The following is a 22092-nucleotide window of genomic DNA, read 5'->3' on the forward strand; positions in this document are numbered from 1 at the left end:
CTGAAATTAATATCATACCCCTAGAAAAACTGTCAAAAACAAGGTTATGGTAAATACACAAGATACTTATTTCCCTAAATTTGAGACCCTAAAATCAGTTACCAAAAAGATTCATTTCCATGTATTCCTTCAGCTAATTTACATCTGTAAATAAAAGAAACTCAGCTGCTACTGTTTCTGTTCTTGATATTGAGGGATGGCCCTGTTTAAATGAAAACGAGTGCTTCAGGTGCTTCTCTTACATTACCTCATACCATTGCATTAGTGACCCAGTAATAATGTGTATTATTATTAAATAATGTGTATGTGTCAAGGAGTGACTTTATGATCATAGATCAGCCATTGAGCTCAATTAAGTAGTTTTTAGGGTGTGAATCAATTAAATATTGAAAATTTGTAGTAATGAGCCAGTTTGAAGAATAGTAACCAAATGCCACTGATCACTTCTTTTTATAATTTTTTCCCTTTATATTTTTGTTGCTGGAAAACTAGAATGGAAACATTTGCAAATCCCCAAAGAATCCTATATAATCCAGGCTTGGCTTTCTTAATTGGTCCCTTGGAAGCCAGCTCAGCTTTTCTTCAACTTAAATCTCAGAAAAAGAAATCTTTTCAGTTGGTATTGCAGTCTTACTGTAGACTGGAGGGCAGTCCACTTTTCAAAAAGAAATAGGTATCATTAATTTCCAACAGATTTATAAGTACAGATAACATCACATTCTTAAGCTCATTTCATCTCCTTTATAAATTTCTAAGCAAGCAGCCTTGCTTGGATACTCTCCAGCATCTTTTAAAATAGGTCATTTGTGGTATTTCATAGTTGAAATGCTTACTCTTGTCTCTTCTATGTAATATGCCTGGAGTTACTTTTAATCTTAGATACTAGAATAGCGTTGTTTCCAATTAAACAATACCCAGAAGAATAGGCACATAGTGACAGTGGTCATTGATTCTTCATGATTGTGTGTGTATTCCGTCTTTCTCTCTTTTATGTTTATTTTACACTATTGTTTCTTTTTTTAATATTTATTTATTTGTTTGTTTATTTGGCTGTGTCGGGTCTTAGTTGCGGCACACAGGATCTTCGTTGAGGCATGCGGGATCTTTCATTGCGATGCATGGGCTCTTCGTTATGGCGCGTGGGCTTCTCTCTAGTTGTGGTGTGCGGGTTTTCTCTTTAGTTGTGGCACTCAGGCTCCAGAGTATGTGGGCTCTGTAGTTTTGCGGCACACAGGCTCTCTAGTTGAGACCCGCAAGCTCAGTAGTTGTGGCACACGGGCTTAGTTGCCCCACGGCATGTGGGATCTTAGTTCCCCGACCAGGGATCGAACCTGCGCCCCCTGCATTGGAAGATGGATTCTTTTACCACTGGACCACCAGGGAAGTCCCCATTGTTTTTTTAAGAGAGGGATTTTTTTTTAACTATTCACTTGTGGAATATGGATGTTCCAGAAATTGTGGAGTATTAGTGTTCCATATGTTTGATACTGTAAAAATTAAATAATGATAGTGTTTTTGATTCATTTTTACAAATTGAGTAGAGATGAAATATTTTTCAAATTTGTTTTTCAATTTTAAGCTCTTAAACTTTTGTTGCTTAACATAAAACATTTAGAAATAGTCACACTTCTTCCTACTTTTTCTTTTTTGAGCTATGTTTTTTGATTTTTATATATTTCTGTTATGTGAATTTAAAATAAATTAATGTATCATTTGGTGCTAAATAAAATAACATCTTTAGGTTCATTGTCAGCACTTAATATCATTGCTTCTGTCTCTTTAATCTACAATAACAAAAATTTTAAGCGATTGACTTTGTAAATAGGAAACAAAAGATAAAGCAGAAAATTCACTATTCAATGCTGTCAATGTTAGTAGTCCTGTAAACAAAAGTGATGGAGATAAATTACCTTGTAATTCAGGAGACTTATTAAATTTGCCTGCTGTCCAAGAGATAAGCTAGTGAAAAGAAATGACAACTATTTCTCACATAGGACTGGTTATCGTTTTTAGAAATCAAGTTATCAAGTTAGCCATAGAATAGCAATGGCATGTAATTATACCATTATAGAAAATATTGTCAGTTCTTGAATTATAAATAGTGTAAATGTAGGATTGACTAAAAGTACTGGAAATAAAACCAGAATGTTGTAATCAGTAGGGCGGTAAGCAGTCAATATGGCAAATGATATAAAATCTGTTGTGTTTTCAATGAAAATGTAATGCTTTTTTTATGAGTCCCTAGATGTAGCTGAAATTTCTCCTATTTTTAATTTATTTGTGATGGAAATTTACTGGTGTAAATTACTGTCTACCTATGCCATTCATGGGGAAATTTTAATTATCTTGAATAATTTTATAATGTGAATGTTTCTGTGCCAAAAGAGAAAAAAACAAATTGCTTTTTTGGCACTTGGATTAGTAAAGAGTGTTATAATCCAAAGCAGAAAATTTTATAAGGATGCTAGGTACTGTCAGCATTTGGTGGTAAGGAAGGATTTGCAAACTTAATAACATCATCAATTGATATTAATTTAGTAAACATATCATATCTAAGCTCTTAAAGCTGTATATTGTTTTACAGTTTGTGAACATAGAGAAAGTTGACAATATGCAACAGCCATTTTTCAGTCATTGTTCAAATAACAGCTATTTTTGAGAAGTAGACAATGCTTAATCAAATGCCAGGTGTTCCTGTCCTCAAAATTTTATATATTTGACACATGTATGTTTAAGAGAACGAGTTAAATTTGAGCTTTAATGTTTACGGCAGTGCTGTGTTTCTGATCTCACAAGAATTATAGCTATAAAATTTGAATTTTAATGCCAAAACTATAGAAAGGGAATGAATTCGCTGTTTTCCCACCCTGAACAACTTCTCAGTTCAAGATGGGTGATTCAAAGAAGGATAATAGAAAACTTATTATTTGTGAACTTACTTTGGATATTTTCTTAGGAAATGAAAACAAGTCAGAATTTAATAGCACAGGCCTTGATTTAAATAGGAAATGAATATACAAATATAATGAACTCTAGTATGATAGGGATTTCAAGTTCTAAGCATAAGTACAGTAGGTAACATCCCAGACTACTGTCTGCAGTCTTGCCCTTTGCCTATTTGTCTGAAATTTGAGTCTTCAAAATTATCTCCCTGTAAAAACAGGAATAAATTGAATGCAGATTGACTTAAACATGTATCCACTTGTCAGCAGTCATACCTGACTTTTTGCCTAGACTGTCAGTTTCACTCTTCCTGTTATATCCAGTAAGTTTATTAAAATTTTTTTCAGTTTTGTTTTCCTTAATTTGGCTCTACAAGCTGTTTCTTATGCCTCTGGAATTTGGTGCCCTATAGTCAGAACTTAAAATTGGCAGTTTGTCCTCCAAATCCTTAACAAGACAGCTTAGTAAAATACATTGAATTTTCCTAGAAGTCAATTTTTTTTTTTTTTTTCTTTTTTGCGGTACACGGGCCTTTCACTGTTGTGGCCTCTCCCGTTGCGGAGCACAGGCTCCGGACACGCAGGCCCAGTGGCCATGGCTCACGGGCCTAGCCGCTCCGCGGCATGTGGGATCCTCCCGGACCGGGGCACGAACCCGTGTCCCCTGCATCTGCAGGCGGATTCTCAACCACTGCGCCACCAGGGAAGCCCAAAAGTCAATTTTTAAACTGATCTGTATTCATTTTATTTTAGCCCTCAGAATATTAAAATTAGAACCATAATAAATAGACTTTTTCCTTAGTGTTATAAATTGTATTTATGTCATTAATAACTCATAGAAAATAAAATTCTTGTAAAAGAGCAGGTTTCAGTTTAGCATACGACTTAATTTTTGGCCCTAGATTTATCTTCTAAAAATAGTTTTTGTATCTTTTCTCTAAGCTAAACATACCCAAGTCCTTCCACTGGTTCTCACAATATGAATTCTAGACCATTAGTATCCTGGGTATTTCACTTTGGATCTGCTACATTTTGTCAGTATTCCTTTTAAAATATTGTATATAGAACTGAACCCAGTATACTCAATGTGTTTTGAGGTACAAAACACAGTATGTCTCTTATGAATAAGATACTTCTATTAATGCATCCTGATTCCACTTTCTCTTTGTCATCAGTACTGTTGGTTTATATTGAATCACAGTCTGCCAAAACCCTAAGTTTGTCTGAGGTGTGTTTCAAATCCTATAAATTTAGATTCAGCAGGTATTTGTTGAATACTTGTTCACTACTATATGTGCTCATAAAAGTTTAAGATTGTGCTGTCTTAACTGCAGTTTCGTGAAGTAGACGTTAATAGGCCCATTTTACAAAGAGGAAACTGAGGCTCTGTGTACTGAAGTAATTTATCCAAGATCTTGATTCCTAAGGGACAGAGCCAGGATTTCATCTTGGGTCTTCTGCCTTCAAATTCACTGCTCTATGTAATTGCTGCCTCAATAAATTATTTCTACTATTCATTTCATTGATAAAGTTAAAAATGCAGAAATTGACCAGTGAATTCCACTGCAGTCAGGATGATTTAAGAGCTTAGGAGACATGTCTAGAACTTCTTATTTTCTGATTTTTTTAATAGCTTTTTTTTTTTTTGGTTTTGCATCTAGTCATCAGGGCTCTTTCCATATCTACTTGTTGAAGGTGGCTCTTGTTTTAGCCAGCAAACTTGGAAGGAGAGATTAAAGGATGTAGGCACTATGAGGTTTCCAGTGGACTGAGATGTAGGAGTGGAGAAATGGCATGGTCCATACCACTGGAAGCATTGCCACATAGTCCAGTTTGAAAGGAGGATAGGTATGAAATAATGAAACCAGTTATCTGCTCAGCACAGTACTAAATCCTGGGAATAATAGTCTGTATTCAAAACTTACTGTGAATGGACAGTTCAGTATTAGTAACCTTCAGAAAGGTTGAAGTAAGAATCCACCAGAGAAGATAGACTTAAATTGTCCTTAAAAGTAGGCATAAGTGGAAAAGGCGTTAGTGAATATTTTAGCCTCCAGCAGTAGGTTTAGTGAAGATTCAAAGATGGGGTAGGAATATACAGCTTAGGGGAGGAAGGAACTGAAAAACAATTTATTATAAGCATCTCAGTTCTTGCGGGAGCCTTGAAAAATCACTCAATGGGAGAGGATAGTCACACTCAAATGATGAGTAATTGTGTTTGTTCCACTTGCTACTCACCTGGTGGCCACAGTAGCATCAGGCTTGATCAGTCTTTTGTCCACTCACAAATAGTTCATGTACTTCTCTAACTTATAGGGACCCTTTTCCCTTAAATATATAGCCACCATACTTTGAACACACTAACAAAATTAATAATAATCCCTTACTGTAATAATATCTAGTTCCTGTTAAAATTTCTGATTATTTCAAAAAGGTCCACATAAGGCATTTAAAAGATATCTTTTAACTTGAATTGTAGAGTGTTTTCATTGGAGAGAAATAGAAAATACTGGTTAGGTCCTGATTATATAGACCTTGATACTAGGCAGAGAAGTACACACTCCACTTGGGAAACCACAGATATATTCTTGAATATATGAGTTTCAGGAAGTTTATTAATTGACTAAAGATGGGAAGTCAAGCTGAAATGCAATTTTAGTTATCAGGTACTTAGACGTGATTTTAAGGTATGACATTAAGAATGGCAAAGAAATTGATGAATTGCGATCTCAAAAAAAGGGTCAGTTGGTTTTACTGACCAACTGAATACAAGGAATGATTGACACAGCATAAAAATTGTAAAGAGAGAATAGCAATGGGTAAGTATCCATAATTTGAATGCAAAAGAAGAATGTGTCTAAGAAAAAAAGTTAAGATAAACAGCATATTTATTTATGTTCTCATTAAACTTTTTATATTGCATTTCTTGGCTGACATTATGGTATATTTATAATTTATTCATATCTAGGGAGTAAAGTCATCAAAAATTTAAAACTCAATAAATATAAATGTTTAGCTTGTAAGTAGTTTAACTTTGTATATAAGGAAACTGTTGTTAGGAAATCTAATAAAATGATAACATATCTAATAATAAAATGATAACATATATATAACTCTATATATTGTACCATATATATATATATGTATATATATATGTTGTGTAAATACATATATATATCTCCTGACTTTTCTGGAGTAAATTATATAGATTGAAATCCACTTCGCACAGTTTTTAAGTAATCATTCATTAATTTCTTCATCAGAAAAAAATCAAGGGAATGTAGCAACAATACAAATTTATATTCACTTAAACTGAAAAACTAGGTTTTTTTGGATTATAAAACAGGCTTTCTGGATTATATCTGAATATTATTTCAAGCCTGTTCTCAACACTGAATTTTAAATGTATCTTGTTAATAAAATCCTTGTTTTTAAGCATTTGTATCCAAAAATCAGAAGTAAAAGAAAAGCAAGTTTTAATCTGTCTTCTGTGAATTTTATTTTCTCCAGGTATAATATCTATATATCATACCACTTGTGTAGTATTCCACTGTCCTGAGCAAGGATAGTCACTCTGTGGCCCAGGGGCTATATATAGCCAGCTCCTTAGAGGTTTATGTGCATAATTTGAAGCATACTTGAAGAAAGTAATTACTATTATAAATTGTGTTAATACCAGATTAAAAGTAAAATTAAGTATTTGAAAAATCTAAAGTAATTTAGTAACACATAAAGGATATGTGTAAACAACAAAGTAGCATAAATATTTTCATATCATGTGACAATGGAAACTGTCTATAGATTAAAGAAATTTTGAGTTTAAAATAACCCCTTCCTGAAGGCATAATATAAAACCTATTTTGGCACCCCAAAGTAGAAGATTATTATAAATGGAAAGGAAAAATCAAAGCTTAGCAGCTCGAGAGATTATTGTTGCTGTTGAACACAGGTAAAGAGAGATGTACCTTCCCTATTTCTGGAATTGCTCCACTGGAATCTTTCACTTTATTATACATTTAAATAAAGAATTTCCATATTTTTCTGGCATGTGGAAATAAATGTTTTCTAATATTTTAAATTTATCAGGTTTCATATCGAAAGCTATGATTTTTGTCTCAGTTAAAAATAGAAATAAAAATAGGAAAAAAATTTTTCTCTGAGCGTTTATTAAAACATCAGTGATAAAATTGCAATATTATCACAAAGTAATAATCTGTAAGGGATGAAATTAAGATGAGAGAAATTATAACATGTTTGCTGATAGGAATGATCCAATAGAGAGAAAAATTAAAGATGTAGGGGAGAGTGTTACAGGAATATCCTTAAGTAAGCAAGAGAGGATAAAATCTAGTATAAAAGGGAAGGGATTGGTCTTATGAACAGTGATTGTTCATCCATAATTCAAAGAAAGAGTTATATGGGGACAGATACATGTATGTAGATAGGTGTGGTGGAAACTGGCAGAAATTCTCTTCTCATAGCTTCTGGTTTTTGAGTGAAAGTGAAGATGAAAGGGAGATATTGGAAGTTTGAAGAGAGAAGAGACACCTGTCTGATGTTTTTCTAGAAGAATGAATGAATGGGCCAAGATTGCCAGACAGCTGTGAACCGATTTTAGGTATAAAAGATTTATAAAGTAAAATTATTTCTGTTCACAGATGACATGATCTTACATGTAGAAAAACCTTGATTACACACACACACACACACACACACACACACACACACACACACACACACACAAAAAACCCTGTTGTAACTAATAAGCAAAATCAGCATTCAAAAATCAGTTGGAGGGGCTTCCCTGGTGGCGCAGTGGTTGAGAGTCCGCCTGCCGATGCAGGGGACACGGGTTCGTGCCCTGGTCCGGGAAGATCCCACATGCCGCGGAGCGGCTGGGCCCGTGAGCCATGGCCGCTGAGCCTGCGCGTCCGGAGCCTGTGCTCTGCAACGGGAGGGACCACAACAGTGAGAGGCCCGCGTACCTCAAAAACAACAAAACAAAACAAAACAAAAAATCAGTTGGATTTCTGTGCATTAACAGTGAATAACCCAAAAAGGAAATTAAGAAAACAGTTCCATTTACAATAGCATCAAAAAGAATAAAATGCCTAGGAATAATATTAACCACAATGGTGAAAGACTTTTGTATACTGCCAACTATATAACATTGCTAAAAGAAATAAAGAAGACACAAGTAAATGGAAAGACATCCCATGTTCATATATTGGGAGTATTAAGATGAAATACTACCCAAAGTGGTCTACAGATTCAGTGCCATCTGTATCAAAATCTCAATGACATTCTTTGCAGAAAGAGAAAAATTACATCCTAAAATTCATATGGAATCTCAAGGGACACCAGATAGCCAAAACAATCTTGAAGAAGAAGAACAATGTTGAAGCTCTCACAATTCCTGATTTCAAAACTTAATATAAACCTGTAGTAATCAAACAGTATGGTACTGCCATAAAGACAGACATATAGACCAATTGGAATAAAGTAGAGGCCCAAGAAAATAAATGAGGTGCCCCAGGCCCCTTGCATATATATGTTCAAATGATTTTCAACAAATGTGCCAAGACAATTAAATGCGAAAAGGGCAGTCTTTTCAACAAATGGTCTTGGCAAAACTGGATATCCAAAAGAAAAGTTGGACACTTACCTCACACCATATACAAAAATTAAAATGGATCAAAGACCTAAATGTTAGAACTAAAACAATAAAACTCTTAGAAGAAAACATAGGGGGAAAGCTTCATGACATTGGACTTGGCAATGATTTCTTGGATATGACACCAAAAGCACAGGCCTATGCAAAAGATAAATTGGACTTTATCAAAATTTAAAACTTCTGTGCATCAAAGGACGCTAATAGAGTGAAAAGGCAACCTAGAAAATATTTGCAAGTCATGTATCCGATAAGGGATTAATATCCAGAATATATCAAGAACTCCTGTAACAAAAAAAAAGAAAACCTCAGTTAAAAAGTGAGCAAAAGACTTGAATAGACATTTCTCCAGAGAAGATATACGCATGGCCAATAAATACAAGAAAAGATGCTCAATGTCACTAATCATTAGGAAAATGAATATCAAAACCACAGCGAGATAGTACTTCACTCACATTAAGATGGCCATTATCAAAAAAAGAGATATGTCTTGACAAGGATGTAGAAAAATTGGAAGTTTTGTACACTGCTGATGGAGGTGTAAAATTGTACAACCACTGGAAAACAGTATGGCAGGTCCTCAAAAAATTAGAATTACTGTATGATCCAGTGATGCCTAATGGGGTATATACCCAAAAGAATTGAAATCAGGACTCACATAGATAGTTATAAAAATGTTCATAGCAGCAGTTATCATAATAACCAAAAGATCAAACAAAACAAATGTCTATAGATTAGTGGACAAATAAAATGTAGTAATATACACAATTGAATGACTACCCAGCCATAAGAAGGAAGTCTGATATATGGAACAACGTGGTTGAACCTCGAAAAAGTTAGGCTAAGTAAAAAAAGTCAGACACAAAATGACAAATACTGTATGATTACATTTACATGAAGTACCTAGAATAGGCAAATTCAAAAGTAGAATTGTGGTTTCCAGGGGCTGAGGTGATTGGGGGAGTGGGCAGTTAGTATTTAGTGGGTACAATTTCAGTTGATATAGATGAAAAGGTTCTGGAAATGGGTGGTGGCGATGGTTGCACAACAAAGTAAATGGACTTAATACCACAGAACTATGCACTTTAAAATGGTAGAATTTATATTACGTATATTTAACCACAATTTTTAAAAATAAAACAATAATAAGTGAAGACATTCACTGTGAAGGTTTTTTTAAAGATTTATAAAACTATTTGTATTTTGCAGTATTCACACTTATTTCTTTCAAGTTTGGCACACTTGGCTTAGTTTAAAATTTGTAGATTTAGGGGAACTCCCTGGCAGTCCAGTGGTTAGGACTGCACTTTCACTGCCGAATATGTATATAGAGAGATACATATAGATTTTGCAAAAAAAAAAGATACGAATTGAAATAACCCATTTGATTTTAGAATAATCATTTAATGTATATGTCTGCTTTGCATGGGCAAAGAAAAATACGCAGTCTTGAACAATTATTTGCTTTATGTTTTTGTGTCTTATAATTTAAATGATTTTAGATTCTTTCTTGAGAAGGGATTATGTCTGTTCGGTACACCAGTATACCGACTCACATAACAAGTGGGACGGTACCTGGAACATAGTAGATGTTCAATAAAATATTTTTAAATGAAAAATGTGCATATATAAATTATGTATATTTGAAAATCTGTTCACAGTTTTGTCTGTTCGAGCAGGGAGGGTAGCCTAAAAGGACAGTTCCTTAATATAATTGATAAATACAGATATGTGTTTCTCAAGTCATTACAAACATTTATTTTGGTTACATATTAAAAACTGTGCCGAAACTTGAGACAATAATAGAGTAAGATATGAAACTGGTTGCTCAAATAGAAAATTAGCTGCATGGGAATTTCCTGGCAGTCCAGTGGTTAGGACTTCACACTCTCACTGCCGAAGGGCCGGGTTCAACCCCTCGTTGGGGAACTAAGGTCCCACAAGCCTAGCGGCAGGCCGGAAAAAAAGAAAAGAAAAGATTAGCTACATATACTTTTAATGGGAAAATATTCACAAAAAATTAATGTGGGATATAGGACAATTATGCTTTGTATAAACAATTAGATATTAGAAGGGAGGGGCAAATTTCAGTGCACATCCCCTTATTCTGTAATAGAAGTAGTGTAGCTTTAGCGTAGCCATTTTAGTGGTAAGAAAACTGCGATAAAAGAGGTTGTCGAAGCTTGAGCTACAGTGGTGGTAGTTTTCTGGTATCTTCTAGAGAGAGAAGAAATTTCATTCCAACATCTGAGTATGTGGAAACTGTTTAGGAGTAAAATTCCTTACCTGGTGAAGAGTGGGGACAGGAAGAGACTAGGAAGATCAAGAGCCACAGGGTTCCTGTTTTATTTCTCATCTCTGGGTACAAAATTAACTCATTTTTCCAAGGTTCATATTTTAGAATTACTTCCTATATAAAGTGATATCCAAGTCTAACAATAACTATTCTAATAGATAAATGTTGAGGGTAAAATAATATTTGGATTTTTTTAACAAATTAAGAGAAAATTGGTTTGTTTTAGGCCTTCTGTATATTTTTACTGTATTTAGTATTAAAATATTTCACATGACTTCTGATTTTTTTCCTTTAAAAGTATATTTGCGTTTTGCTAGCTTAAGTTTATTGAAACTTAGCTCTTGTATGTCATTTCTTATTTTTCCCTTGACATGAAGTCTTACCTACTTGATGAAGATGTCATTTGAATGGTGTACTGCAAGGAATTAAATGCTGTTTGTAAATTATGCTTTTACCAAGGTAAAGACCAAATTTTATGAATTCACTGTTTGTTTATAAAAGGAAAAAATAACTTCATATATTTAATACATTCAAAAGTTTGATTAAATATTTAATTGTATTTACTTATTAAGTTGACACAGAAAAAAATGCTTTTATTTTTCTCATATTATACAACTTTGTGTTCCTAACCTATAGCAAGGTGCTTCGCACATAATAGGCTTTTCCTTAAATTTTCAATGTAGGAATAAGTTTTATTATGTTACTCAAAAGCTTCCAAGAAATAACTAATTATGCATACTATGTTAATGTTAGAATCTTTAAACATGGGTTTTTTAATGTATTTACCCTCTCTTTTCCTGAAAGAAATTTTTTTTGTATCTTTAGGTGCTAATGTGTGTTTAAAAAAACAAAACCTTGGAGTAAAGTAGCAGCACATAATGGTTTGTGGATTTTGAAAAGGTGCAGGCCATATTGTGCTGCCTCAAAAATACAAGGATCTGATCTTCTGAAGAAAATATATTTCTTTTTATTCATAGCTCTTATGATAGCAATGTCAGCAGTGCCTTAGCAGCACGTAAATATTGGCGTTAAACTTCTAAAATTATCTCCAGTATTAACTGTGCTGCTGAAGTAAGGTTGGCCATACTCTACAGTCATATTTTAATGTATATTAATATTACCAATGTATTTTCAGCTTTATTGATAATTAATTTTCAGTATTAGTGATAATCTTGTTATTTTTAGTATGATTCAATAAAAATAAGTTAGTACTAACTTTTAGATGTTTTTATTAAAATAGTATAATTGCAATTTAATGGTTGTGTTGAATGCCATCAAGTTTATTGAAAGAGCTCATACAGCATCAAATAAATTTATTTTAATGCATATTTGTATTCAGTCTAAATATTCCATTTTTACTTCAGGTAGAACGGAAATATTAGTTTTCCCTTTATTTCTCTAGTAAAATGAAATTACATTAAGACATTTGCTTATCTCACAGATAAATGTACATTATAAAATACACATTTTGAACAGAACTTAGAGGATAATTTTTAGTAATATTTCTAAATATTCTCTTATAAGGGAAAGGGGAAAGTATCAAAACATGTGAATTAAATTCCTGAAATCCTGTGTCTCAAAAATAGACTTAATCATAACTTTAAAAGTAGGAAAGACCTTGTAAATGACAAGTATATTTGTTGGTTAGTTCAGGAAACAGAAACTCAAATTAAGTAATCTGCTACACATGCAGATTAGGATCTTTAACCTTACGTCTTCTGACTTTATCCTATCATATTGGTTTTTTAGTGTTTTTATTTAAAAATTTTTTTTAATCCTTAGCCACAGATTTTCGTTAGAAAGTAAAGTCAAAAATATGAAGGCCTTGTTTGCTTTTTTTTATATCTAATATTTAACTTTAGCATAAGACCAAAAATTATTATGATAGTCACTAATTTTATAGATGCAAACAGTCAAAATTTTTTAATTTAATTGAAGTTTGAAGGAAAATGTTTTCTTTACCTTCTATTCCTTATTTGTTGGTGTTTAATTAAGTCATTAAACTAAAAATTGATGTTTAGGATAAGAGTGTGGTTGTGTAGTGTACTATACTCCTGGTCTTATTTCCTACAAGGAATATCTCCTTTCAGTTGTAACCAAGCAGGAAATCTATAAAATACAAGCAGTTCTTAACAAATCATTTCAATTATAATTGTCTCTATTGGAAACCCTAAAAGTATTTCAGATGTAATTTAAGGAGTTGTATTTGAGCATCTTCTGTTTAAATTCTTATTTCAAGGTAAAGAAAATATATAAGACAAAGCTCTCATTTTTAAGAACAATCTCACTTTTTTCCAGCAAAATTTTTTTCCCAAAATAAAGAAGTAGTATACCATATTGGCGAGAATCAAATGCCAGCTTTCCCATGGAAATATTGCCTTGGGGCTTTTAAAAGTCATTCATCAAGCTTTTAGCCTGTTCCCTTTATTTTATCTCAGCCATTTCATGAAAGACCGTAACAAATATATGGTAATTTTTGGTTCCACTGAGAATATTTCAGGAACTAATGCATAGATACTTAGAAATATTTATTGAATGAATTACAAAGTTTGTCCAGTATTTTCCGGAAGAACCCAGGAATTAGATTTCTATTTTTTCTTTTGTTTTCCTTAATGTATTTGAAGTCAGATTTTAGAAAATTATATTTAGTCTAATTTGCCTTCTAAATGCATTTTATATGTACTAAATAAATCTTTATATCTAGGTGCTCAAGATGTGAAAAAGGATCATTTGGGGCTAAATAAAAACTTTACTTAATTCAATCCTGAGAATAGATTAAAGAAAAATTGAAATATTGGGAGAGTAAGAAAGTATAGAAAAACTGTTGCATTGAAATTCATTATAACAGTATGCAACTTCTTTCCAGTCTCTTATTAGAGAAGGTGAAATAGCCTGTCAGTACCTAATGAAACACTCATTTAGGTAACTCAACAGGACTTAAAGTTTTATTTGTAAGAGTTAATATATTTCCATCTTTGTGTAATTTTGAAACACAAAGAGCAAATAGTAAAATAAAAGTTATACCCTTTCATGTTAGTCTTAATATGGCCATTTATTTTTTTGCAAAGAAGAAATAACTATATATGGGTGTATATTAAGCTTTCATTTTTTCCACCTTCTTTGGAAAAAAATCCTAATCTTTTTCATTCAGGTTTAAGTTGATGCCAAATAATTCCAATATTGAGCATCTTAAATCTGTTACTTGGAGTATGGATTGAGTTTGGAGCTAACTCAGAGGACTACAGGCAAGTATTCAGGAGGTAGTCAGAGGGATAATCGTAATAGTTGAACAATTCAGCTTGCATACTATATTCAACTTCAAGTCTCTTAAGATCACATATATGTGAAAGTAGAATTGACAATTTGATCATAGACTAAATGCCATATTTAACAGTAAAGATTTTCTTCAATCAATTATGTAACCTTTTAATTGTTATAGAATTAGAGGTGTTTTTAAGCCACCAGGTATCATTACTGATATATGTTCAGGTTAGCCATAACTGGATTAGCAAGATTATACTTTAATAAACTATGATTTCTAAGTTAATGTATTTATTTATTTAGAAGTTGACATTCTAAATCAATTTTTTTTTCCTTTTGCAGGTGGATATTACTATCCCTTATTCATGGAAAAAGTTATATTCTAAGTGTTGTTTCTCATTGAGTATTAGCAAAAAGGAGAAAAATTAATGTCCTAAACTTTTGAGATAGATTTGGCTCTAGTAAGTATTTAGATCTGTTATTAATAGGGTTGGCCAAAAAGTTCGTTCGGTTTTTTCCCATAAGATGGCTCTAGTAGTGAGCGCTTAGTTGTCTTTAACTTCATTCGAAACAGTTTTGTTAGGTTGTATTGTGACAGCTGTCATATCAGAGTGCATTTAAAAAAAAACATCAAAATTGGTGAATTTTTGTGTAGCCATTTTAGTATTGAAGATGGAAGAAAAAAGCAATATTTTCGGCATATTATTGCTTTATTATTTCAAGAAAGGTAAAAACACAACTGAAACGCAAAAAAAGATTCGTGCATTGTGTGGAGAAATTGCTGTGACTGATCGAACCTGTCAAAAGTGGTTTGCGAAGTTTTGTGCTGGAGATTTCTTGCTGGACGATGCTCCACGGTTGGGTAGACCAATTGAAGTTGTTAGGGATCAAATCAAGACATTAATTGAGAACAACCAATGTTATACCACGTGGAAGATAGCTGACATACTCAAAATATCCAAATCAAGCTTTGAAAATCATTTGCAGCAGCTTGGTTATGTTAATCGCTTTGATGTTTGGGTTCCACATAAGTTAAGCGAAAAAAACCTTCCTGACCTTATTTCCGCGTGTGATTCTCTACTTAAACGTAACGAAAACATTCCGTTTTTAAAACAAATTGTGACGGGCAATGAAAAGTGGATACTGTACAATAATGTGGAACAGAAGAGATCGTGGGGCAAGTGAAATGAACCACCGCCAACCACCCCAAAGTCCGGTCTTCATCCAAAGAAGGTGACGTTGTGTATTTGGTGGAATTGGAAGGGAGTCCCCTCTTATGAGCTCCTTCCAGAAAACCAATTAATTCCAAGAAGTACTGCTCCCAGTTAGACCTACTGAAATCAGCACTCGATGAAAAGCATCCAGAATTACTCAACAGAAAACACATAATCTGGGACTTTCCTGGCTGTCCAGTGGTTAAGACTCCGTGCACCGCAGGGGGTGCAGGTCCGATTCCTGGTCAGGGAACTAAGATCCCACATGCCACGCAACGCGGCCAAAAATAAATGAATAAATTTAAGAAGCAAAAAGAAAGAAAACGTATAATCTTCCATCAGGATACCGCAAGACTGCATGTTTCTTTGATAACTAGGCAAAAAGTGTTACAGCTTGGCTAGGAAGTTCTGATTCATCCACCATATTCACCAGACATTGCACCTTCGGGTTTCCATTTACTTCAGTCTTCACAAAATTCTCTTAATGGAAAAAATTTAAATTCCCTGCAAGACTATAAAAGGCACCTAGAATAGTTCTTTGCTCAAAAAGATAAAAAATTTTGGGAAGGAGGAATTACGAAGTTGCCTGAAAAATGACAGAAGGTAGTAGAACAAAAGGGCGAATACGTTGTTCAATAAAATTCTTGGTGAAAATGAAAAATGTGTCTTTTATTTTTACTTAAAACCCTAAGGAATTTTTTGGCCAACCCAATACTTACATGTCTGGGAGAAGAAGTAAGAGACCATCATCAGTACATTTCCAGCTAAAATTTTTTATTTTCTTACCTCTTATCAAGGGATTTCCTAAAATTTCTGTTTTATTACTAGTAGCTTGAGCCCCTTTAATGGAGAATTAATTTCTCCAGCAGAATTTAAGAGTTTATGTTCTTACCTTGTTTATTTATAAAATAGATCTCACAGATTTCTGATTTTTTTTTTTTTAGGCTATTTGCAATGAAGAAAATGTTGGCAAAATAAATAAGTTTAAACTATGTTAAAATTACTGTGCAAGGTAACAAGTTAGTTGCTGGGTTTTTGTTTTTATTATACTGAAATTAAATTCAACATTTATCATTTCTCTTTGGGTCTATTTCTTGATTTTTAATCCATGGGATTCATGCAAAAACTTCATGAACAATACATTTAGATTAGCATATGTATGAGTACAGGTCTCCCTTAATTCTGTGGAACTTTGAATAATCTGATACTTATCATATTCTTGTGATTGAACTTTTGTGTTTTGAAAAAATGTAAACTGCCTAGAGAATCTTGTTATTGTTTCTATTTATCTTATGCTATAGGGTTAGATTTTGTTTGAGAAATTATGCTGAGAAAAATTTTTAAGCCACCTTTACACTAAATGTCAATTTGATTAACTTGTTATTAAAGTTATTCTGTATATCTTCATTTTATAATTTAAGCACTTAGCATGGATTAATATCTTTAGGAAGTAGTAGAAACTTTAAAATCACTCCAGAGTTTGCTTATTTCCACATCTCATTATTTTAAAATCTTTGGGAATGCTTGTATTTATGAAAGTAACATTTTTCAGGGACATAAATTCTAACAGAACCACTAAAAGTTTTTTTCTGTTTGGACTTTAATGCATATGATACTAAACTATAGGATAAATTTTTTAAGTTTTCATGTGATCAGTTAAAAATACCACTTTAGCATGAAGCAACAAAGTAGAATGTTGTCCCATAGTTAGAAGTAAAGAAAGTTTAAGTACGTCATTTCTTAAGAGAATTTGTACATTTTAACATAGTCTATGCAGATTTTTATGTTAATTTGTTTTTCCATAAATGTCTTTTCTGGCTTATGTTTAACAAGGAGCATTAAAAATAGATTTGAAGCATTTATATAGAGAGGACTACAAATTTATTTATTCTACTATATTGGCACTGAGGATCAGCACTGAACAAAACAGGTAAATTCCAGCCCTCATGAGCTTACAATTTTGGGAGTGAGGCATGGGTAATAGAATAGACAAACTGATAAGTACTAATATGTGGTATGTCAGATGGTGATAAGTTCTATGAAGAAAAAAAGCAAGGGAAGTGGGAGGGATGGGTTAAACGTGTTTGGAAGGCAGGCAGATGTGTTTTTAAATAGTGTGGTCCAAAAATGCCTCACAAAAATGACATTTGAACAAAGATATAAAAAACGGAGCAAACCATTAGGTTTCTGGGAGAAGAGCCTTTCAAGCAGGTGAAATAACAACTACAGAGACCTTGAGGCTAAAATATTTTTGGTGTGTACCAAAAAGAGCAGCAAAAAGGTCTCGATGGCTATGATCAAATATACAAGAAGGAGAATCATAACCCAAAAAGTTTATAGGAGCCAGATCTTAGGGCTGTTTAAGTTCTTAACTTAATGTACAGATTTAATTTTCCTTACTTTAAGAGAAACTTGACAGTTGTATGTGCATCAGCCTATGTGACCTTTGTAGATAGAATATTTTTTTGGATCTCACTCAAGGTTAGAACCTCCATCTGAGACCATTTAGAACATAAACAAAATGTTTAAATGGTTAATAGGTGTATGTGTGATGATCAGGTTTTTATGAATTGTGACTTGATTGGTCTGAAATTGTTTTTTACTTGCTCAGTTTAGGTAGTCAAAGCTAATAGCTCCAAGAGACACTCTGAACTTGTTCGCATTTGTCATTTACTCAAACAAATCACAGTTGTCTTCAACTCCTCCATTCTAGGAATTGCTGCCATTTTTCTCACTTATTCCTATTAGCATTTTAGCTGAAGAGTTCTTTGCCTGTAATTGTTTCATCATGCTTTTGCTAATTAAATAAAATTCAGACTTCTTAACTTAGACCTCATGATCTTGCCCCAGCCTTAAGTTTTTCCATTTTTCTTCAAGCAAACTAGTCCTGCTCCGTCTGTTTTTCTATCTCTGTGCCCTTATTTATGCCATTTCACCACCCCAGTTCTCCCCCGACTAATTCCTGTACATTTTTAAAAAGCAGGTCAAACCTCTTGTGTGTGCTGAGTGTTTCCTGACTTTAACAGTCTGGCATTATCCCTCCTTCCCATGTTATGAATGGTTTATACCTGTAGCTCTTAACCTTTTTCTCTCACTTAACAGAGAAGTACATTCATTATCATTAATCATTAATTGTATCTCATTTATTCATGCATATTAACCTTTTATAAATGTATTGGCAATGTGAAGAAAAAATTTAAATTTAAGAACAAAAAGCAAGTGGACTAAGATATCCAGAACTTCAAAACACCAGCCTAAATATTAGGTCCCAAAGTTCAAATATTAATTTTATGCTGACAAGTGATATAGTTGATTTTTTCCTCAGTTATATTAAAATATATATCACATACAGTAGAGTGTGGACCAGTCATAATATATTTCTAGGATTTTAGCACGTTAAAAGAATTAACAAATTAAAAAAATTCTTTGTGAGTAGGACCCAGGCATCATGATTTTAAAGCTTTATAGTTGATCTGTATCTGGCCAAAGTTGAGTGACCTAGAGCATCATAGCACATAAAAAGGCATTTAATAAAGAGCTGAATGATTGAGAAAAAAAAAATTTTTTTAAAGAATACTGGATTCTCTATTTCAATTTTCTAATACTGTAAAAGCTATTAATATTCTCATTTAAAAAGTAATCCATGTGTTTATTATAGTGTTTATAATATCAAAAGATTGAAAGTTTTTAAACTGTCCAATAATAAAAAACTGATTAAATAACATGCTGAGTGGAATACGATGCAGCTGTTTAAAATAATGTAATCAGTATTTTAATGAGCTAGAAACTTCATGATTAAGTGAAAAAAGGTTACCAAATAGCGTGAACAGACTCATTAAAAGAATACATATGCTAAAATGTTATTACTGGTTCGCTATGGATGTGAGATAAATCTTACTTATTCTTATGGTAAATAAGCATGTATGATTTTTGTGAGTGGGGGAGGGAGGTTGTTTTTTGAAAAGGAGAGAGAGCTCCTTGAAAAATAAAAACAGTTACTTGCAGCAGCCTTACCACCACTTAATCACCTCCTTTAGGAATCTGTAAATGGAAACCCTAAGTTCCTATGGGTTCAGGAAATTTAGAAGTGATAATGAAGAATTAACTATCATGGGAAGGACTGAACAGGTAATTTCAAAAATCAGATAACTTTAAAATCAGCTTCAGGGGAGCAATCTACTCTGTGTTCTCAAAGGAATGGTGAAAAGGAATTCAAGAATCACTTCTTGAATTCTCTGTTGAGAGGTTTTGCTGTCTTTTCCCCGGTCTTCCAGCCCCCAAAACCTCAAAAGGTAAGTATAAGAAAAGGAGTAGGTATCTATTTTAATTTTGAAACTATATTAATAAGCTGTAAAGAAAAACAAATCTGGTTTATTTTATAGTTATAGATATTTAATAGCACAGTGAAACTGACTTTCAGATCTTAAAAGAATTTTTGTTTAAAATGAAGTTTGTTTTAATTTTTCCCAGCATAAAAATAATGTATAGGCATAGAAACCTCGAAAAAGGCAAAAAATTCTATTTAAAAATTACATTTTTACCATCCAATGGCAACTATTATTAGCAGTATATTGTTTCCTTCTAGTTGTGTAGTTGGATTAACAAATTTATTTCTTAATTCATGACTATGCCAGAAACTGGAAAGAACATCACCCTCTGGAAAAGAGATATGAGATATGCTCCTGGCTCAAAAGGTTTTTCTTTACATTTATCTACAATACAGTTGATCCCCAAACAACATGGGTTTGAACTGTGAGAGTCCACTTAATTTTTTTCAGTAAATACGTACTACAATACTACACCATCTGAGGATGAGGAACCGCGGGTACAGAGGCAAACTCTAAAGTTACACGTGGATTTTCAGCTGCAAGGTGGGTCAGTTCCCCTAACTCCCTTGTTCAGGGGTCAACTGTATACCCAAAAAATACCACTAATTTTATCATTTGTTCCATAATGTTTTACTGTAAAAATGCATACATTTTAAAATTTCTTTTTTCTCAAAATATTTTAGTAAATTTGAGTACATGAGAAGATGCATCTTGTTTACCGTCTGGCTTCCTCTTTCACACCTGCATGTCATCCCCAAGCGTACCTTTGCATAGTTTGAGAGCCTTTCTGAGGCAAGGGATGTCATTGAAGGGTTTTCATTGGGAGAGAAAGAAAAATAATTACTGAAAATGTATTGCTCAAGATTTGCTGAAGGAAATCTAGGACCATTAGAGAAATGCTGCTTTTGTACCCCAATAATCACATCAAATTTATCAAAAAGCTGAGCTGGTGTTCTAAAATTGTGGAATTCACATTTGATATTCAAAAAACATTTACTAATTACAGACATTTCAGTTCAAACACATGGCTATGGTTATCAAAATGTAAACACGACACATATATAAATTCATAGTGTATGACCTGTCTGTTACAGTGACCCATTTAGAATGTAAAAATAGTATGTCTCAACCAATTTCTCACATTTCAATATTTTATAATTTAACTAAACCTCTTTAACAGTAGTTTTAGACAGGCAGGTTTAGAATCTGACAACTTGGCTAATCAAATAAACATTTGGGAGTCTAAAAATCTGACTCAGAGGGGTGTTTGTCACCAGAACTCACCTATGGTACAGATGTCAAGTTAGACCCTCTGTTATGCCACTTTTGTCACCATTTTAGTGGGCATTGCATCCTTTGAAAAAATAGGGAAAGCACCCAAAAGTAAAGCCTCAGGTCCATAATAGTAAAGCTATCAGACCAGTTTTTTGAATATAACTCTTTAGATGTATTTACCCCTAAAACCCAAGGAATTTGGATCTTTAAAAATTGATTACTTACTCTTTCTAAAAAGTTCCTTATAGTTATATTCTTCAGGAAAAAATTTGTGATTTTACAATATTTCTATATTCATTAAATTCCTTTTTTTAAAAAGAATTGTGGATGGTTTTTTGGGTAGTCAAATTGGATAATTTAGTTTGGAATTTGGGTAAAGATTCAACAAATTTCAAAACTAGCATGAAAATTCTTCATTTATTTAGGATAAACTATTGCTATATGCTAATAAACACGTGTTCTCCCAAATCATTGTTGATTGAAAGTCTTGGTTTGTATGGTTCATGTCAGGACACATGCAGACTATGGATGTGAACCAGTTTCAGAGGGCATTCAGAGAACTGAAAAAATATGAGATGTCAAATGTCCTCAGGGGTGGGTGGAGGTATTAAGAAGCTTGCTTGAAAAAGAACAATATTGAGACTTTTATTCTGTATTGCAAAATATAGAAGGGCAAAACTGGGGAGATTGAGTTTCAGGGATGCAAATATAAACTCTTAAGCAAGGGATTTCTACTGACTATGGATGTGTGTGTGCATTATGGAAATGGACTGCTTTACCAAGGACCTCAGAGCGATGACATGGGGGCGGAGGAGGGAATCAGATTTAAAGACATCATTTGAGATGATGAAAATCAATACATCAGCTTGAACAAATTCTTGCCTTTAAAATAAGCGCACTTGTGCTAACAAGTTTTGACTAAAGGAAACTACAGGGATATTTCTAGATTTTTTGTTTTAGCACAGCTTTTACTGAAAACTATTATTTTAACAGAACTGACAGTATCTAAGGAAGGTACTCCCTTAAGAAGTTCAAGATCACGGTTTCAAGAAGTATGTGTCACTTGTCTGAAAACAAATAATGAAAATAAATGTTAATAAGTTAC

General features: G+C 33.0%; 1 long non-coding RNA gene across 2 annotated transcripts in view; it reads left to right on the forward strand.

Annotated features, from left to right (window-relative positions):
• LOC307176475 overlaps nt 1–21174 on the forward strand; it is a 35391-nt gene extending 14217 nt beyond the window's left edge. For both annotated transcript variants that reach the window (XR_013824786.1, XR_013824787.1), the window contains 6 exons: nt 11287–11368; nt 14061–14154; nt 14513–14631; nt 16329–16396; nt 17218–17314; nt 19422–21174. This is a non-coding gene — a long non-coding RNA (uncharacterized lncRNA). The remainder of the gene's footprint in view (nt 1–11286; nt 11369–14060; nt 14155–14512; nt 14632–16328; nt 16397–17217; nt 17315–19421) is intronic.
• Nucleotides 21175–22092: the final 918 nt, after the last annotated feature.

This window comes from Stenella coeruleoalba, assembly GCF_951394435.1.
Source record: "Stenella coeruleoalba genome assembly, chromosome: 18".
In the NCBI taxonomy this organism is placed as follows: Eukaryota; Metazoa; Chordata; class Mammalia; order Artiodactyla; family Delphinidae; genus Stenella; species Stenella coeruleoalba.